Raw genomic sequence first — 21135 nt, forward strand, 5'->3', positions numbered from 1 at the left:
TGAATACACATCACTGTGCAACAAAACTCTCTTCGCCACAACAGAAGAACTATACAAGTAAAACACACACACACACACACACACACACACACACATCCTCTCTCTCGTTTCTTTCTTTCTTTCTTTCAGTCTCTCCCTCTCTCTCTCTCTCTCTCTCTCTCTCTCACTCTCTCTCTCTGCCCCAGTACTCATCACACACACGCAAACCCACATAAACCGCACACCACTAACACCAAATACAATTCAAACTCGCGCGCCTCACCCAGCAGCCAGCAGAACACGCTACGAAACAAATGAACGCCACACAGCCACAACAACACGTAATGGCAGCGTAGACCCCGCCTATGGTTTGAGTAATCGAAAAACTGCATTGCCACGCGAACACAGGCAAAGAAGTAAGCCTATTTACTTCGCCAACAACACAGGAAAACGTACCACAACTTCAAAACTGTAAGTTACAGAAAGAAAACGTGATACAGTCTCATTTCCGTTCGTAAATGCATAACAAACAGAAAATAAATTACGTTTTGCTGTTTGCAGATGACATGTTGTATATTGTGTAGCATAACAGCTACCAAAACAAGAGGACAATAACATAATGTAAGGTATGTTACTTTTCGCCGATTAAGTTGTAAATGCAACTTTTACATAATGTTGTAAACGACGCAAATGTTAATATGTTAACAACAAATTTACAGTTAAAAATAAAAATAGAACCCACTGACGATAGCACAAAGTGCTGAAACATGTATGGGTGAAACAAAAGAAAAAAGGTGTCTTGCATAAGGCGGAACTTCTCATCCCATTTTCTTAGCAAGCACGGAGACAACAAGAAGAACTGCACCACAAGATGATTATTGTCTAAAGCTTTCTCTAAGTCTACACCATGCTAGAAACGTAGGTTTGCCTTGCTTTAATCTATCTTCTAAGATAAGACGTAGTGTCAGTGTTGTCTCACGTGTTCCAATATTTCTATGGAATCCAAATTGATCTTCCCCGAGGTCGGCTTCTCTCAGTTTTTCCATTCGTCTGTAAAGAATCCGCTTTAGTATTTTGTAGTCGTGACTTATTGCACTGATAGTTCCGTAATTTTCACATCTGTCAACACCTGCTTTCTTTGGGATTGGAATTATTATATTCTTCTTGAAGTCTGAGGGTATTTCGCATGTCTCATACATCTTCCTCACCATATGGTAGAGTTTTGTCAGAGCTGTCTCTCCCAAGGCTAACAGTAGTTCTAATAGAATGTTGTCTACTCCCGTGGCTTTGTTTCGACTTAGGTCTTTCAGTGCTCTGTCAAACTCTTCCTGCAGTATCATATCTCCCATTTTATCTTCATCTAAATCCTCTTGCATTTCCATAATATTGTCCTCAAGTACATCGCCCTTGTATAGACCCTCTGTAGACTCCTTCCATCTTTCTGCTTTCCCTTCTTTGCTTAGAACTGGGTTTCCAAATGGTTCAAATGGCTCTGAGCACTATGGGACTCAACTTCTGAGGTCATTAGTCCCCTAGAACTTAGAACTAGTTAAACCTAACTCACCTACGGACATCACAAACATCCATGCCCGAGGCAGGATTCGAACCTGCGACCGTAGCGGTCTTGCGGTTCCAGACTGCAGCGCCTTTAACCGCACGGCCACTTCGGCCGGCTGGGTTTCCATCTGAGCTCTCGATATTCATACAAGTGTTATGGGAACGAAGTCTTTCGCGACGGCACTTACATTATTTCATCGAACAATATTTTATGTTTGTTCATGAGGCTGTGCTCCGCAATTGCCGATTTCTCCAGTTCTCTATTTTTAATATGGCGTTGGTATTCTGCACAGCGGTCGGAAACGGTACGAATGGTCTGACCTATATAACTGCTTCCATACTCACAGGGGATATTATAAACTCCAGGGACCCTGAGGCCGAAATCGTCCTTAACAGGGCTGATCATATCCTTAATTTTCTTAGGAGGACGAAAAATCGGTGTTATACTCCGTCTACGCAGGACTCTTGCTATTTTGCTGGAAATAGCGCCACAAAAAGGAAGATCCGCAATCGGTGTTTCATCCTGTGAGTGTGCAGCATCTTCACGTTTCCTGTTTTTGGAAAGTACGTGTTCCGAAAGAATGGCTCTGGTGCACACGATGTAAAGGCAGCGTTCTCCAAAAAAAAGGAGACGTGAAAATGCTGCACACTCACAGGATGAAACACCGATTGCGGTTCTTCCTTTTTGTGTCACTACTTCCAGCAAAATAGGAAGAGTCCTGCGATTTTTGGTCCTTCTAAGAAAATTAAGGAGATGATGCGCCCTGTTAAGGACAGTCTCGGCCTCTGGGTCCCTGGAGTTTATAATATCCCCTGCGAGTGTGGAAGCAATTATATAGGTCAGACCACTCGTACCTTTTCCAACCGTTGTGCAGAACACCAACGCCATATTAAAAATAGAGAACTGGAGAAATCGGCAATTGCGGAGCACAGCTTCACGAACAAACATAAAATATTGCTCGATGAAACAAAAATTCTGTCCCATGCCTCCACGTACTGGGACTCTGTTATTAAGTTGTCTGTTGAAATAAGAATGAGCCAAAAGACCATCAACCGCGATAGCGGATACCATCTGAGCTGTGCATGGAAACGGGCGCTCGATGCAGAGAAGCAGCAGAGACATTCCTTCCAAGGTTTACGTTCCAACGGAAGCGGTGGCACACCGGCGCACACATTGACACCGTGTGCGACAGCAGTACGTAATCGCCGACCAGTCACAAGCCGACCAACCAGAAGCCGTCCACAGGCTATATAAAGGCCACCACAGCAGCAGTGAAGACTGACAGTTGCTGCTGACGATGACGATGGAGCCTATCGTCGAAAGCTTGAGATTTTATCCCGAATTGACGAGAGAAGAAAACCGAGACTGCTTTACATATTCATACAAGTGGTTCTCTTTTCTCCAAAGGTCTCTTTAATTTTCCTGTAGGCAACAGTATCTATCTTACCCCTCGTGAGATATGCCTCTACTTCCTTACATTTGTCCTCTAGCCATCCATGCTTAGCAGTTTTGCACTTCCTGTCGATCTCATTTTTGAGAGGTTTGTATTCCTTTTTGCCTGATTCAGTTACTGCATTTTTATATTTTCTCCTTTCATCAATTAAATTCAATATCTCTTCTGTTACCTAAGGATTTCTAACAGCTCTCGTCTTTTTACCTACTTGATCCGCTGCTGACTTCACTATTTCATACCTTAAAGCTACACATTCTTCTTCTACTGTATTTCTTTCCCCCAATCCTGTCAATCGTTCCCTTATGCTCTCCCTGAAACTCTCTACAACCTCTGGTTTTGTCAGTTTTTCCAGGTCCCATCTGCTTAAATTCCCACCTTTTAGCAGTTTCTTCAGTTCTATCTACAGTTCATAACCAACAGATTGTGGCCAGAGTCCACATCTGCCCCTGGAAATGTCTTACAATTTAAAACCTGGTTCCTAAATCTCTGTCTTACCATTATATAATCTGTCAGCACCTTCCATTATCTCCAGTCCTCTTCCATGTATACAGACCGAGCGAGGTGGCGCAGTGGTTAGTACACTGGACTCGCATTCGGGAGGACGACGGTTCAATCCCGCGTCCGACCATCCTGATTTAGGTTTTCCGTGATTTCCCTAAATCGCTCCAGGCAAATTCCGGGATGGTTCCTTTCAAAGGGCACGACCGACTTCCTTCCCCGACTTTCCCTAATCCGATGAGACCGATGACCTCGCTGTCTGATCTCCTCTCCCAAAACAACATCCATGTATACAACCTTCTTTCATGATTCTTGAACCAAGTGTGAGCTGTGATTAAGTTGTGCTCTGTGCAAAATTCTACCAGGCGGCTTCCTCTTTCATTTCTTACCCCCATTCCATTTTCACCTACTACGTTTCCTTCTCTTCCTTTTCCTACTATCGAATTCCAGTCACCCATTACTATTAAATTTTCGTCTCCCTTCACTATCTGAATAATTTCTTTTGTCTCATCATACATTTTATCAATCTCTTCGTCATCTGCAGAGCTAGTTGGCGTATAAACTTGTACTACTGTAGTTGGCGTGGGCTTCGTGTCTATCTTGGCCAAAAAAATGCGTTCACTATGCTGTTTGTAGTAGCTTACCCGCACTCCTATTTTTTTTATCCATTAATTATCCTACTCCTGCATTACCCCTATTTGATTTTGTATTTATAACCCTGTATTCACCTGACCAAAAGTCTTGTTCCTCCTGCCACCGGACTTCACTAAATCCCACTGTATCTAACTTTAACCTATCCATTTCCCTTTTTAAATTTTCTGACATTCCACGCTCCGATCCGTAGAACGCCAGTTTTCTTTCTCCTGATAACGACGTCCTCCTGAGTAGTCCCCACACGGAGATACGAATGAGGGACTATTTTACCTGCTGAATATTTTACCCACGAGGACGCCATCATCATTTAACGATACAGTAAAGCTGCATGCCCTCTAGAAAAATTTCGGCTGTAATTTCACCTTGCTTTCAGCCGTTCGCAGTATCAGCACAGCAAGGCCGTTTTAGTTAGTGTTACAAGGCCCGATCAGTCAATCATCCAGACTGTTGCCCCTGCAGCTACTGAAAAGGCTGCTGCCCCTCTTCAGGAACCACATGTTTGTCTGGCCTCTCAACAGATACCCCTCTGTTGTGGTTGGACCTACGGTACGGCTATCTGTGAAGCTGAGGCACGCAAGCCTCCCCACCAACTACAAGGTCCATATATATATATATATATATATATATATATATATATATATATATATATACTGGGTGGTCAAAAAGTCAGTATGAATTTGAAAAGTGAATAAATCACGGAATAATGTAGATAGAGAGGTACAAATTGACACACATGCTTGGAATGACATGGGGTTTCATTAGAACCAAAAAAATACAAAAGTTCAAAAAAGTCCGACAGATGGCGCTTCATCTGATAAGAATAACAATAATTAGCATAATAAAGTAAGACAAAGCAAAGATGATGTTCTTCACAGGAAATGCTCAATATGTCCACCATCATTCCTCAACAATGGCTGTACTCGAGGAATAATGTTGTGAACAGCACTGTAAAGCATGCCCGGAGTTATGGTGAGGCATTGGCGTCGGATGTTGTCTTTCAGCATCCCTAGAGATGTCTGTCGATCACGATACCCTTCCGACTTCAGGTAACCCCAAAGCCAATAATCGCACGGACTGAGGTCTGGGGACCTGGGAGGCCAACCATGACGAAAGTGGCGACTGAGCACACGATCATCACCAAACGACGCGCGCAAGAGATCTTTCAAGCGTCTAGCAATATGAGCTGGAGCGCCATCCTGCATAAACATCGTACGTTCCAGCAGGTGTTTATCAGCCAGGCTGGGGATGATGCGATTCTGTAACATATCGGCGTACCTCTCACCCGTCACGGTAGCAGTTAACGTTTTGCTGTCCAGCTCCATCTGTCGGACATTTTGTGAACTTTTTTTTTTTTTGGTTGTAATAAAACCCCATGTCATTCCTAGCAAGTGCGTCAATTTTTACCTCTCTGTCTACATTATTCCGTGGTTTATTAAGTTTTCGAATTTATACTGAGTTTTTGATCACCCCGTATATATATAGGCAGTTCTGTCTGGCATCACTGGTTCAGGTGTAGTAGCGACTATTCCTCTTGCAGCCCCACTGCTAATACCTATGAGGAAAAGTTGGCATCTGTGAGTTGTGTCCCTAGAAGGTCTTTGCTTGCTGATATACACTGCTGGCCACCGTAAATGCAACACCCTGAAGGAAGCATCCGAATCAAGTGAAATTTACACCATGAGTTTGCAGCGATGAGATATGCAACTGTTTAGAATTTCAGCGCAGACGCACATCACGCGCGCCTGTGGCGCCACCTCATAGCGCCATTTAAGGCTTGGAGATTTCGACGAGTGTACGTTCGGCACGTGTGTTTACCTTGTGGTTGTTTCACAAGACGATCAGTTATGCCTCGTAGACAACAGCGAACATCTTTTGATCAAGTATCCGAGTTCCACAGAGGAAGGATAGTGGCTTACCGAGATTGTGGATTATCATACAGAGAAATCGCTAGTCGTGTTGGACGAAACCAAACAACTGTAATGCGGATATGTGACCGTTGGATGCAGGAGGGTACGACGGACCGACGTGGTCGATCGCATTCACCTCGGTGCACCACAGCACGTGCTGATAGGCAAACTGTGCGCATGGCAGTGACGGATCGCTCAGTGACATCCCGAACTATAGCACAGCACATTGCGTCTGTAACGCATCATCCAGTGTCTGCGCGTACCATTCGACGCCGTTTACAGCAGAGTGGTCTGTCCGCAAGACGTCCATTGCTTCGTCTACCATTGACGCAGAACCACAGACGTCTCCGTCGCCAATGGTGTGTTGACAGACGAATGTGGACGGCAGAATGGAATGACGTTGTCTTTACTGACGAGGCACGCTTCTGTCTGCAGCCCCACGATGGTCGGATTCGAGTGTGGAGACACCGTGGAGAGAGGATGCTGGACAGCTGCATTATGCACCGCCACACTGGTCTTGCACCGGGTATTATGGTATGGGGCGGTATTGGATATTACTCTCGCACGCCTCTAGTACGCATTGCCGGTACTTTAAATAGCCGGCGCTACATATCCGAGGTGCTGGAGCCAGTTGTCCTTCCTTACCTACAGGGCTCGGCCACAGCCATATTTCAACAGGATAATGCGCGACCACACGTGGCACGCATTGTCCAAAGGTTCTTCGTCAATAACCAGATTGAATTGCTTCCCTGGCCGGCTCGCTCTCCAGATCTTTCGCCGATAGAAAACATGTGGTCCATGGTTGCTCAACGAGTGACCCAGATTACATCCCCAGCTGCCACACCAGATGATCTTTGGCAACGTGTGGAAGCTGCTTGGGCTGCTGTACCCCAGGAACACATCGAACGTCTCTTTGACTCAATGCCGAGACGTGTGGCAGCGATGATCTCCAACAATGGCGGCTACTCTGGCTACTGATTCTAGCAGGAACCAAATGTCACAGACGTCTGTAAACGTAATAATTTGATACTTGGTCAACATGTTATCTACAAAATAAATTTTGTTGTGCTACCTCTTGTCTTTCTTGGTGTTGCATTTACGGTGGCCAGCAGTGTATATACAGGGTTTGCTGATCTGAGAGGAGCCACGAAGTTTGGGGATTGCCGTAGCGTCACGACAACAGGTGGTCATGAGGTCCGAGCAGTCGAAGCCACGAGCTGTGCGAGGAGGGCCTGCGCACAGTGAAGATACTAGAGTACTTCACGGGGTCAGTGTCGACTACAAGTAGCAGGCCGACAGTCCGTCGGTTGGTTGGCAACATTCATGTCGGACGACTGCTCATGGCCTGGCTGCCCTCTTCTACCCGGCTTTCATCAGTTTTGGTCGTAAATATCGGCAGTAGTATTGTACTAAGACACTAGTTGTCATCTGAAAATTTGGCCTGCTATTATATTGCCATTCCTTTCTGGTTTGTACCCAGTCATTAATGTTCTAAGTAATCAGCTAAAAATGGCTCTGAGCGCTATGGGACTTAACTTCTGAAGTCATCAGTCCTCTAGAACTTAGAACTACTTAAACCTAACTAACCTAAGGACATCACACACATTCATACTCGAGGCAGGATTCGAACCTGCGACCGCAGCGGTCGCGCGGTTCGAGACTGAAGCGCCTAGAACCGCTGGACCACACCGGCCGGCGAATTAATCAGCTCTTGGTTGTAAATACAGCCAGAACAATTATACTAAGGCACAGGTTGCTGTGAAACAAAAGAGGGCCTTGTGGTTAGATTTAGCTGTTAACTAGTTCAATTCTTTGATTGTAATTACATTTCTCAGTCATTAGCTATAATCTGAACAACATGTTCTGCTAAACTGTTCCATTCCGTGTTTGAAAGACTGGGTCATTATTGGTGTATTTTTGCTGCATCTTGTGGTTCTGTCAAGTTCTGCAAGTCTCTTGCAATAAGTGTTCACAAGTGATATTTTAAGACGTTTCTTCAGAGCGGTCTTAATAAATGACATTCAGTTTAACCTTGAAAATATTAACAGCCAACTGTCACTAAGGCTTTAGTCAATTGTCAGAAGGGACGGGTTGTGGTCCAGTCATACCTTGGTTGCTCATTGAAATTAAGGGGTTTTTTGGTTTGAAGTAAGCTTTACCATTGCCATATTATTTGCTAATCTGTTTAAACTGTAAGCACAGGTGCGCATCTTAAACCCGAACCTTTCAATATACAGCTTTCAAATTAAAGGTTAAGTCATCTGTTTTGAGTAACTGAATCACCCTTGTCATCAATGGTGCTTATATAGTTTTCATGTGTTGCAGGAGGGCATTTTACAAGACAGACTGTGTCCAGCGCGGTAGTAAACGCCGCTGTTTCACCCGATAACGGGCGGACTGCAGGAACGGCCGTCTTGTAATCATTGCCATATTGTTTTCTGTTTTACAATACAGCACTTCAGATTCCATTTGCAAAGATTAAAAGCTTATTCAAATCAAGGTTTAAGATCAAAAGAATTTTGCAGATTTGTTCATTTTGTTAAAGAAAATTTTATGGTTAAATGCTTCGATTATCTGTAAAACTCAGTTTATATATTGTTAAATAAACAGGTTGTGTGAAAAGAAAGTTATATTGGTGGCTCCTCCCTTCCCCCTTTTCCTTAATTGCAGTAAGCACCACGTATCATAAATTATATTCAATTTCCAAACAGCTGTCCAAAGGGTGATTGACAACCTCTACATGTTAACTCACCTTTCACAGTGACGGGATACCAGATGGCGAGGTGTTCCATTTCGATTGATTCCTCATATTGCAGTCCTGTGCCCAGTCTCTGTTTCGGTGCTAACCATCCCCAGAAGGTGCTGTCCCTCCGACAAGACACTCTCTCCGTCTCAAACAAGCGATATCACTCAATCATTACATCTTATCAGCAACTTACCAGTGGCCAGATGGGAAGGAAAAGACATCATCGATGTACTGTAATAAAGAGTATGTTGGTAGTGCGACCAGTTTTAGCAATTTTACCAGTTCTTCCGTAATTTCAACACTGGCCAATGAGGCAGCAGCATGCTTCTCAAGTTCTGTATCATTGCTAACCCACCCCTCCACTACTTTGTGAGTACCATATACTAGACTGTGAATGTTGGTAGGTGACTTTGCATTCATTGTTGATTCTAAAATATATACACCAAAATACACCACACAGTGATTTACATATTTTGTAGCACTTCGATCATAGTACATAATTTACGATTGCCCATCTTTCCCTAAATGGATGGGAGACAGAGCATTCTCGAATTCTTAGGATAATCGCCAATTTAATTTGCAGCTGACATTAAGTTGTCCGCTACATTCCACGTCTCGTGAAGGAACAGAGTGAACTGAGTCCGTAACTGCTGTTCCGCACCAATCTTAGTCGCGACACCCACCCAAGAGCACAAGATCTCTCCAGAAGCGCTCGTATCGAGGATATTAGCATCCTTTATCGGTGTGTAGAAGATATGAAAGTGTTGTGATGATATAACAGACGATTATGAAGAAGAAACGTATGGTTTATGCATGATGGAGCTCCACATGGTCGTAGTTAGAAGTATTTTAAGTACATGTCTGAGGCCAGTACCAAGAAGGTATTAGTAAGAGAGAACATAAACACCTGCATCCCTAAGGCTATACGGTTCTGCACATAAAACACGCTATAACACTAGAGCGGTACTGCTTCCAAACTATTACACTACAGGCCATTAAAATTGCTACACCACGAAGATCACGTGTTACAGACGCGAAATTTAACCGACAGGTAGAAGATGCTGTGATATGCAAATGATTAGCTTTTCAGAGCATTCACATTTACAACGTGCTGACATGAGGAAAGTTTCCAACCAATTTCTCACACACAAACAGCAGCTGATCGGCGTTGCCTGGTGAAACGTTGTTGTGATGCCTCGTGTAAGGAGGAGAAATGCGTACCATCACGTTTCCGACTTTGATAAAGCCTATCGCTATTATGGTTTATCGTACCGCGACATTGCTGCTCGCGTTGGTCGAGATCCAATGACTGTTAGCAGAATTTGCAATCCATGGGTTCAGGAGGGTAATACGGAACGCCGTGCTGGTACCCAACGGCCTCGTATCACTAGCATCTTATCCGCATGGCTGTAACGGATCGTGCAGCCACGTCTCGAACCCTGAGTCAACAGATGGGGACGTTTGCAAGACAACAACCATCTGCACGAACAGTTCGACGGCGTTTGCAGCTGCATGGACTATCAGCTCGGAGACCACGGCTGCGGTTACCCTTGACGCTGCATCACAGACAGGAGCGCCTGCGATGGCGTACTCAACGACGAACCTGGGTGCACGAATGGCAAAACGTCATTTTTCGAATGAATCCAGATTCTGTTTACAGCATCATGATGGTCGCATCCGTGTTTGGCGACATCGCGGTGAACGCACATTGGAAGCGTGTATTCGTCATCGCCATACTGGCGTATCACCCAGCGTGATGGTATGGGGTGCCATTGGTTACACGTCTCGGTCACCTCTTGTTCGCATTGACGGCACTTTAAACAGTGGACGTTACATTTCACATGTGTTACGACCCGTGGCTCTACCCTTCATTCGATCCCTGCGAAACCCTACATTTTAGCAGGATAATGCACGACCACATGTTGCAGGTCCTGTACGGCCCTTTCTGTATACAGAAATGAGACTTTCACTCTGCAGCGGAGTGTGCGCTGATATGAAACTACCTGGCAGATCAAAACTGCGTGCCGGACCGAGACTCGAACTCGGGACCTTTGCCTTTCGCGGGCAAGTGCTCTACCGACTGAGCTACCCAAGCACGACTCACGCCCCGTCCTCACAGCTTTACTTCTGCCAGTACCTCGTCTCCTACCTCCCAAACTTAACAGAAGCTCTTCTGCGAACCTTGCAGAACTAGCACTTCTGAAAGAAAGGATATTGCGGAGACATGGCTTAGCCACAGCCTGGGGGATGTTTCTAGAATGAGATTTTCACTCTGCAGCGGAGTGTGCGCTGATATGAAACTTCCTGGCAGATCAAAACTGAGGATGGGGTGTGAGTCGTGTTTGGGTAGCTCAGTCGGTAGAGCACTTGCCCGCGAAAGGCAAAGGTCCCGAGTTCGAGTCTCGGTCCGGCACACAGTTTTGATCTGCCAGGAAGTTTCAGCATTTACAATGTGCTTCTCTGTACTTTCCGTCAATCACAACTTTGCGGCGTCAGCTAATAAACAGTTGCTGTATGGCAACATTCCACTGTATGTATGTTGAGGTGATAGTGACACATGCAAGTCGATTGATGTCTTTGATGCTTGAGTTTCAGTTTCATATAGGTACAAAACGACGGTTACTATGCTTTTCATATAGATAAGAAAAGGCGATCGCTACGCTTTTAACTACCTAGCTTCAACTACTTTTAAAGGTCATTTGTATTTCGGATAGAGGAAGTGGTTGATTGGATGGCTTTGAAAAGTAGCTGAAACTAGGTAGTTGAAAACGTAGCCACTCCATTTTCTTACCTATATGAACCACACGTCTTCTTCTTTAACATTACAGAGCGTCCTCTTTCTAATTGTTCTTGACAGTCCACTTGATCACAGATTTTAACCACCATAATGCTATCGTAAAACGGTTCTGTAATAGGTGTAAGCACATTTACATTCTTCTTGCTAAGTAGTACACCATTTTCGGTGTAATTTATGTTGTCAATGTCAGTAACCAGATTATCCAAGTTCTGCTGCAGTAACAACACCCGAAGCGCTCGTTTGTTGGTCTTGTCTTCCTCCCTAATAGCTGACGGATGTTTAGCACTCTGGAGGAATCCGTGTTGACACTTTTCATTTGTGTTGTCATCTCGGTTCCCTGGTATGTAGACGCTTGTGAACGTGGACATAGATCTTATGCTCGTTACACTGGTTATGCGTGTCATGAAGTGAAGGAATGTCACATATTTTAAAATGAGACCACTGAAAAAGCAATAAAACAGAAGCAAGAGCAAATAAATTTGCTGGGAAGAACCAAGAGTGCTGAGGACACGCCACTGGAAGTGTGTTGATTTGGGCTCTGGCTAAAATTATGTAGACTCACGAGGTATCATGTGAGCTCACGTGGGGAAGAAATGAGGTGTGGCAGCGCACTGGCAGTGGTCGTATATGGCCACACACGAGGCCCGACAGTGTGGTGTCCAGAAGCACCAAAGTGAAAGGGGCGACATGACTTACTGCACGGTATAAAGATGGAGACGGCGGCGTCCGAAGGCAGTTGAGACAGCTGTCCAGGAAGGACATATACGCAGGTCAGCCCTGGGCCTATATTTGTAGTATTCACATAGGTTCTGCTCACGTTCATACTTAGCAGCATACCTCCCTCCAGGGGATTTTTGACAGTCAAGAATAGTGTACTTTCATTTAGTTCAGTTATTCAGTTTTGTTCAGAAGAACTTATTGACCAAGAGCAGCATGATACCCTCTTGAAATCTGGTGAAACTTAGATTAGAGATTTAGGCCCCACTTGGCGAGATGCGTGTGCAATATTAATAGAAAACTATACCAGCAAAAGGACAAATGACTTCTATGCTTGTGAAAGGTTTGCAAGTCTGCAAGAATGTGAGGAAAGTATTGCACAATGGGGCTCAATGTTGGATACAATACAACGCCACTTCAGGGAAGCTCTCGGAGGTAACACGCGAGAATAAGAATTGGAAGCCAGCCTTGTGCTCATTTGGAAATTAAGCCGAACTGTGTTAGTCCAAGGTATTCATAATGCGAGCCCGCGATGGGCAGTTAATGTTAGCAGAGGCTACTGAGATGTCCTTGACCGGAGGAAAGCTGATCGCCTGAGGCGGTGGTGCGGTGCTGTGAAACTAAAAGAAGGCCACAAAATGCTTCATGTACGTGAAAACGAAAATGAGTTTACAGAGCAGAACTGAACTCTCGGGAGAGCACTAACAATCGCCTGCGCTTTCTCGAGTAGTAGAGAAGTAGTCTGAAAAACGGTGGAAAATGCAATGCAGGTGAACATATTACGGTTCAGGGAATTGATAACATGGTTGCAAGAACAGAGGGCACCAGAAACCTCGGATTACAAGTGAGGTATTACTTCCACATGATCGGGGAAGACGTGAATCTTCCGTTTGACAGGCTGCTGGGCCGAGACTTTTTCAAGGAAAATAGAGCCGTAATCAGTTGTACCAACGGAAATCTGTGGTTCCGCGGAGGGTGGATCGGAATGAAGTCGGAACAAGAGTGTGAGCTCCACACAATGCAATTAGGTATCAAAAGTCCGGTACTTGCTAATACGATTGTGCCAGTACAGCAAAGAGAAGCTCAGACGTGGAGCGAAAGGCGTGTCGTGAGATGAAGACAGTCACAGGGTTATCAGCGTAAAATAGAAAGTTCTTTTGAAGAAAACTTAAGCATTAAGTCAGAAAAACTTGGAAAGGTGAGAATGAAAATGGATGTAAAGTCATCAACTGTTGAAACACTACAGGGCAGACAACAGAGTCTGCCAACGAGAAGCAAGAAGGACGGAAGTCACTTGCTAGCCGTGTTTCAACACTAAGAATAGGATCCCGAGAAGAACGGGCAAGCCGAATAAAAATAGAGGTGAACGGAATGAGAGAGTGTATCATACCAAAACAGGAAATCACAAAGGGTACATATCTACTTGACGCACTTGTAAAAGCAGAATAGGCAGTATGTCTATCGAGTGTGCTGAACACTACAGATGAGTGTGTGCCAGTAGATTGCCCATGGTTAGTAGCAGAGACAATTCCGCAGCGGGCATTGCCGCGAGAATCAGAGTGAATCACATCAGTAAAAATCGGCCGTATTTTAAAGCGATGGTAACTGCCCTAAAGGAGAATATTTGAGTAAGTCATTTGAATGCAGAAGAGAAGGCAGCAATTATAGAACTATGCACCGTGTACAGCAAAGTTTTCTATTTCACAAGAGACAAATTTTTACAAACAGTATGTCACGAAATTGAACTACACAACTGGCCATTAAAATTGCTACACCAAGAAGAAATGCAGATAGTAAACGGGTATTCATTGGACAAATATATTATACTAGAACTGACATGTGATTACATTTTCACGCAATTTGGGTGCATAGATCCTGAGAAATCAGTACCCAGAACAACCACCTCTGGCCGTAATAACGGCCTTGTTACGCCTGGGCATTGAATCAAACAGAGCTTGGATGGCGTGTACAGGTACAGCTGCCCATGCAGCTTCAACACGATACCGCAGCTCATCAAGAGTAGTGACTGGCGTATTGTGACGAGCCAGTTGCTCGGATACCATTGACCAGACGTTTTCAATTGGTGAGAGATCTGGAGAATGTGCTGGCCAGGGCAGCAGTCGAACATTTTCTGTATCCAGAAAAGCCCGTACAGGACCTGCAACATGTGGTCGTGCATTATCCTGCTGAAATGTAGGGTTTCGCAGGGATCGAATGAAGGGTAGAGCCACGGGTCGTAATACATGTGAACTGTAGCGTCCACTGTTCAAAGTGCCTTCAATGCGAACAAGAGGTGACCGAGACGTGTAACCAATGGCACCCCATACCATCACGCCGGGTGATACGCCAGTATGGCGATGGCGAATACACGATTCCAGTGTGCGTTCACCGCGATGTCGCCAAACACGGATGCGACCATCATGATGCTGTAAACAGAACCTGGATTCACTCTGAAAAAAATGACGCTTTGCCATTGGTGCACCCAGGTTCGTCGTTTAGTATACCATCGCAGGCGCTCCGGCCTGTGATGCAGCGTCAAGGGTAACCGCAGCCATGGTCTCCGAGCTGATAGTCCATGCTGCTGCAAACGTCGTCGAATTGTTCGTGCAGATAGTTGTTGTCTTGCAAACGTCCCCATCTGTTGACTCAGGGATCGAGACGTGGCTGCACGATCTGTGACAGCCATGTGGATAAGATGCCTGTCATCTCGACTGCTAGTGATATGAGGCCGTTGGGACCCAGTACGGCGTTCCGTATTACCCTCCTGAACCCACCGATTCCATATTCTGCTAACGGTCATTGGATCTCGACCAACGCGAGGAGCAGTGTCGCGATACGATAAACCGCAATCGCGATAGGCTACAATCCGAGCTTTATCAAAGTCGGAAACGTGATGGTGCGCATTTCTCCTCCTTACACGAGGCATCACAACAACGTTTCACCAGACAACACTGGTCAACTGCTGTTTGTGTATGAGAAATCGGCTGGAAACTTTCCTCATGTCAGCACGTTGTAGGTGTCGCCACCGGCGCGAACCTTGTGTGAATGCTCTGAAAAGCTAATCATTTGCATATCACAGCATCTTCTTCCTGTTGGTTAAATTTTGCGTCTGTAGCACGTCATCTTCGTGGTGTAGCAATTTTAATGGCCAGTAGAGTACTTCCAGAAGTGGAAAGTAGGTTGATATGTTGAAACTTCCTGCCAGATTAAAACTGTGTGCAGGCCGCCTTAGGACCATTGCCTTTCGCGGGCAAGTGCTCTACGATTACGTTCGCGATCTTACAGAGCACAAAAATAAGTATTCCAGCAAGAAATTGAAAATATGTTAGAGGATGACATCATAGAATCATGCAAAACTGGTTGAACCTTTGCATCACTTTTGATTCCGAAAAAGATGGATGCCGGTGGAACGGGAAAGTGGTGTATAGTCGCAGACTACAGGCGACCGAATTAAGTCTCCCTAAATTCAATATATCCATACAGAACAGCCAAGAACAAACGAAATTCTTGACGGTCTCGGAAAGGCAAAGTACGTCTCTACCCTCGATATAGCGAAGCGCTATTATCAGATGTTATTAGATGAACAGGGTCGAGATAAGACGGCTATCAGCACACAAGAAGAAGAGTACAAAAGAATGCCCATTGGACTTAAAACAGCTCCAAGTATGTTTCAGAGAGTGATGAACTCCATCCTGATAGGGTTACAAGTGACAAGTTGTTCATCTACTTGGATGACGCGTTAATAATTGGCTCCTCCTTAGAGGTACATAACGTACGGCTGACAGAGGCATCTGAAAGACTTTGACTCCACATCGCCCGAGCGCTTGAAGCTATATCCACAGAATGTCAAAGTGACAAAGAGTATCCACAGCATTTGGAAGACAAGCTGATCAATCCGCCTACGCGGCAGTATTCGGAGACGTAACCAGGAAGTCGTTTCTGAAAGTATTTGTATGGAGTGTAGCCATGTATGGAAGTGAAACATGGACGATAACCAGTTTGGACAAGAAGAGAATAGAAGCTTTCGAAATGTGGTGCTACAGAAGAATGCTGAAGATAAGGTGGGTAGATCACGTAACTAATGAGGAGGTTTTGAATAGGATTGGGGAGAAGAGAAGTTTGTGGCACAACTTGACTCGAAGAAGGGATCGGTTGGTTGGACATGTTCTGAGGCATCAAGGGATCACAAATTTAACATTGGAAGGCAGCGTGGAGGGTAAAAATCGTAGAGGGAGACCAAGAGATGAATACACTAAGCAGATTCAGAAGGATGTAGGTTGCAGTAGGTACTGGGAGATGAAGAAGCTTGCACAGGATAGAGTAGCATGGAGAGCTGCATCAAACCAGTCTCAGGACTGAAGACCACAACATCAACAACTTAAAATCGGTCCTTGAAACTTTGTAAGTAGGCTTTGTCAGTGTAGTTTACGTCTGTCTGCAAGAGTCTGGCAATTCAGTTTCATCAGCATCTCTGTGACTCTCCCATGGGTCAAATAAACCTTTGACCATGTGTGCTGGTCTTCTCTGTAAACGTCCAATATCCAATGTTAGTCCTATTTGGTATGAGTCTTACGTACTTGAGCAATATTCTAGAATGGGTTTGTAAGCAATCTCCTTCGTAGACTGCTTGCACTTCCCCCGTATTCTACCAATAAACTGAACTCTGTCACCTACTTTACCAACGACTTAGTCTACATGGTCTTTCCATTTCATATCCCTATAACTGTTCCACCCAGGTCGCCCACTTTTCCTGCGACGTGGTCATTCCATTGCATATCCCTATGAAGTTTACAACCAGATATTTATGTGAGTTGGCCGATTCCGACTGTAAATTCCTGATATCATAGTCATAGCATATTACGTTTTTTCGTTTTGAATTGCACAATTTATGCAATTTCTTTCAAACAGTACTCCACTATAGACAACTATATCATCTGGAAAAGTTTAATGTTACAATTAATACTGCCTGAAGGATCATTAATATACAACATGAACAGCAAGGGTTCCATCTATACCCCACAAGCCCCCTTTTGGTATACGTAGGAGAGTATATTGTCCACTACTTCATTTCTCCTCTTTCGTCTTCCAGGGGAACTACACTTCCTGAGGATTCTTTCGATAAACTTAGACCGTCATCTGCCTGTCCTATGTCTATCTCTATGTGGTCGTCCTTCTATAAATCGCCCTGTAAGAATATTCCCAGATAATTAATTGATATGACAGTTTTCAATAATTTTCGAAAATTTTGTAATCATACAACAACGGGGATTTCCGGCTATTTGTGCGCAATGCATAGAATTTGTTTATGTTGCAGATCAACAGCTAATCCCTGCATTAAATGTCGGTTCTCTGCATGCCTTTACTGCATTTCGCTACAGTTTTCTGTTTTCAATATTTCCAGCATCTTATGTATTATTTGTATCTAGATTTTAAATTTCTACCTGTCATTCCCAGATACACTGCTATGAAATCTTGACATTCTAAGTGGTATAATCATATCAGCTCCTTTGTGTTTGTGTAGTTTTTGTACTGGTGTTATGCAAATGAGACCGCAGAGTGCTTGTTGTTCTGTATGCTATGCATGTATGTATGTATATATGAGAATTTCCATTTTATGCTGAACACTTAATAAAGCATGGGCATGACCCACCTAACACGGAACAGAACATGAAAATTATTTGAATGAACAATTTCGACAGAAAACTCGTAACACTACAGGAAAACTTCCAAAGTCAAAGAGACTTTGCAATTAACAAGAAGGTAATATATGAACAAATCAATGAGTCATGTGACCAGGGCCACCCGTCGGATAGACCGTTCGCCGGGTGCAAGTCTTTCGATTTGACGCCACTTCGGCAACTTGCTCGTCGATGGGGATGAGATGATGATGAACAGGACAACACAGCACCCAGTTCCTGAGCGGAGAAAATCTCCGACCCAGCCGGGAGTCGAACCCGGGCCCTTAGGATTTACATTCTGTCGCGCTGACCACTCAGCTACCGGGGGCGTAACAAGTCGCTAATCATGTTAGCCGCTAAAAAAATAAGTAGTGATATATGACATAACAGTGCTAAATAATAAATTAATCTGCCATCACAACCACGTTAAAAAAAGAAAAGTTATTTGTGATTCCCTCTTCAAAGAAGGGCCCACAATACACACACACACACACACACACACACACACACACACACACGCACACACACACGCACACATACTCACACACATATATATAAGAAACACACGAATACCAGACTACATATGGACACCACATCACAAACAAAAAAACCAATGAAAAACACACAGCGACAATTAGCAACACTATATACAGTAAGCACACACAGCAAAGACTCAGCGAAAGTGAAGGGTACAATGGAGATGTGTTGGAAAACGCCGAAAATCGGATATTCTGGTGTACCCAGGCCAACTTACAGCTCCAGGATGTCACATATGGAATAATAAGATCACAAAATAATATGCATAACCAAACTAATTTAATCTGCGCTCCAAAACTTTTTTTTACTTAACGAGAAAATAACAAAAACTATAATATATTAGCTTATCTACAATCATTATATAACACAATTAGTACATATACAGAAAAAAATATGTATTACACGCTGATGCTTCATAAAGTTTCATTTAGTTGCATAGACAGACCACAATCTCCAAAAATACAGAAACAACTAAGAAATGACGGAAAAATAAAAAAAGTGTAATAATCCCCTTCTCCAAAATTCATGATAAAATTTTCCTGTACCGTTGACCAGTGGCGTACAACTCCACTAATCTTAAAAAAATATTTGTTTCAAGCTCTGCGAGCCTGTACACCACAAAGCATTTGCATTTCGTGCCCTTTGTCTTTACGGTTGCAGTTTCTTACGAAATCAGATGTTTCAACTGCAAATTTTTGACACTGATGCCTTTTGTTCTTCGAACAGCGTGTTTTCTGCTGTGATTTCATCTTCAAGGTTATCTATCGTATTTATCCTGAAATTCGACCTCGGGCGCATCATGCTTTCGTGAAATTAAATAAACAACTTCACTTTTTGTATCTCTCAATTCATGTCGTACTGCGTGTAGAAAATTATTAAGGGATTGAAGGAATTCAAATAATGTTTGAATCTGTGACCTCCCAATAAGTTTTCACGCGCTTGCGTAACCGGTATTGTTGCGGCCAAATTTACATTACTGTTTTCAATAAATTGATTTGTTTCAAATGTTCTGCTGCACTTTCTTCTGGCTGAGAAAAATTAATTACATTTCCTACTAATTCAGATTAATTGTTCTCTGTGCCATCAGCCCTTGTCCATCCAATTCACGTACGTTCAGCAGAATTAATAATGATCTGTAACTGACTTCACTGAAATTTCAAATTCACATTCTATTCTTTCTACATTGCTATCCAAGTTGCAGTTAAAGTCTCTTAGGAGAACAGACTCATTGTATAATTGTTGTTGCATCGGCCGGAACCGAAGGTTGCGTACCTTCGTCGTCGTCCAGGTACTAGTGGCCACCGAGCGAGGTGGCGCAGTGGTTATCACACTGGACTCGCATTCGGGAGGACGACGGTTCAATCCCGTCTCCGGCCATCCTGATTTAGGTTTTCCGTGATTTCCCTAAATCGTTTCAGGCAAATGCCGGGATGGTTCCTTTGGAAGGGCACGGCCGATTTCCTTCCCAATCCTTCCCTAACCCGAGCTTGCGCTCCGTCTCTAATGACCTCGTTGTCGACGGGACGTTAAACACTAACCACCACCACCACTAGTGGCCACGTTGTAGGCTCCTCCCCTATTTCTGCCTTCACTGGGTGTTATTTTGGTCCACCTCTTAAGGCTCAGGCTGCATAGGGAGCACAAACTTCATTGGTAGAAATCTGTACTACCATGTTCAGGAGAGGTCTATGAAGGTCACAGTTTAACAAGTAAGTCGTGGAATATGGGAGAAAAACTATATTTACTTCATCGATTCTACAAAACCACTATTGTGTCAGTTATTAGTTTCTTTAATAACCACGTAACAATGCCATACAGAGACCTACAGGTAGTATAAATAACACAACTCAATATGCGCGCCAGACCAGTGTGGCCTGCTGCACACACGTCCACACAAGGACTTACTCAAACGTAAATTATAGTCTGATTAAAATTACCTGTAAGTTGACGTCCGTGACTTGCCGCTACGATGTTGCCACAATAGCTGCGGGCTACCACTCAGTAATAGCGACACACTAACACGGTGGATCACTTCACAAAAGTCCGTTTGCTTAGCTGAGTGGTTGACGTGTTTGGCTACCATCTTGTGGCCCTGGGTTCGATTCCGGACAGGGTAGGAGGTTTTCTCCTCTCGTAGACTACGTGTTGTGTTCTTCTCATCATCATTTCATCATCACTGACACGCAATTCGCCCAATGTGGCGTTACCTGAAATAAGACTAGCGACTCAGCGGCCGAACTTCTCCGGATGCGGTCCTCCAGCCATTAATGTCACATGATCATTTCATTTTTTTACTTCACAAACGCTGTTAATGTGTAACGCGGAGCATGTTGGAAGCGACCACCGCGAGGTATAACGGAAATGGGAGATGTGTCAACAGCTGATTTTAAGTAACCAAAGACTGATATGCGGCAAACGACGCGTTGTTTTGTAGACCTGAACTTCAACTCGTGTCCTGACCTAACCACAATGCCGTGATGTACAGTGGAACCGGGAAAATAGCGATCAACAATCTGCTGCAGGACTAAAACCACGATCGCTTTATTCGCGGCGTTTAAGGCTAACTTTCCTGAGCAAACTCAAGACAGAAAAATATCAGTTCCAGCGGTAA

The 21135-nt window shown here is 44.1% G+C and overlaps 1 long non-coding RNA gene across 1 annotated transcript; it reads left to right on the forward strand.

The window, feature by feature from the left end:
- Positions 1-319: 319 nt before the first annotated feature.
- Positions 320-8504, forward strand: LOC126236680 (uncharacterized). Its single transcript, XR_007544971.1, has 3 exons — positions 320-450; positions 541-605; positions 8375-8504. It is a non-coding gene; the product is annotated as an uncharacterized LOC126236680 (long non-coding RNA).
- The last annotated feature ends 12631 nt before the right edge of the window (positions 8505-21135 follow it).

The sequence above is a fragment of the Schistocerca nitens genome, chromosome 1, assembly GCF_023898315.1.
Source record: "Schistocerca nitens isolate TAMUIC-IGC-003100 chromosome 1, iqSchNite1.1, whole genome shotgun sequence".
Classification (NCBI taxonomy): domain Eukaryota; kingdom Metazoa; phylum Arthropoda; class Insecta; order Orthoptera; family Acrididae; genus Schistocerca; species Schistocerca nitens.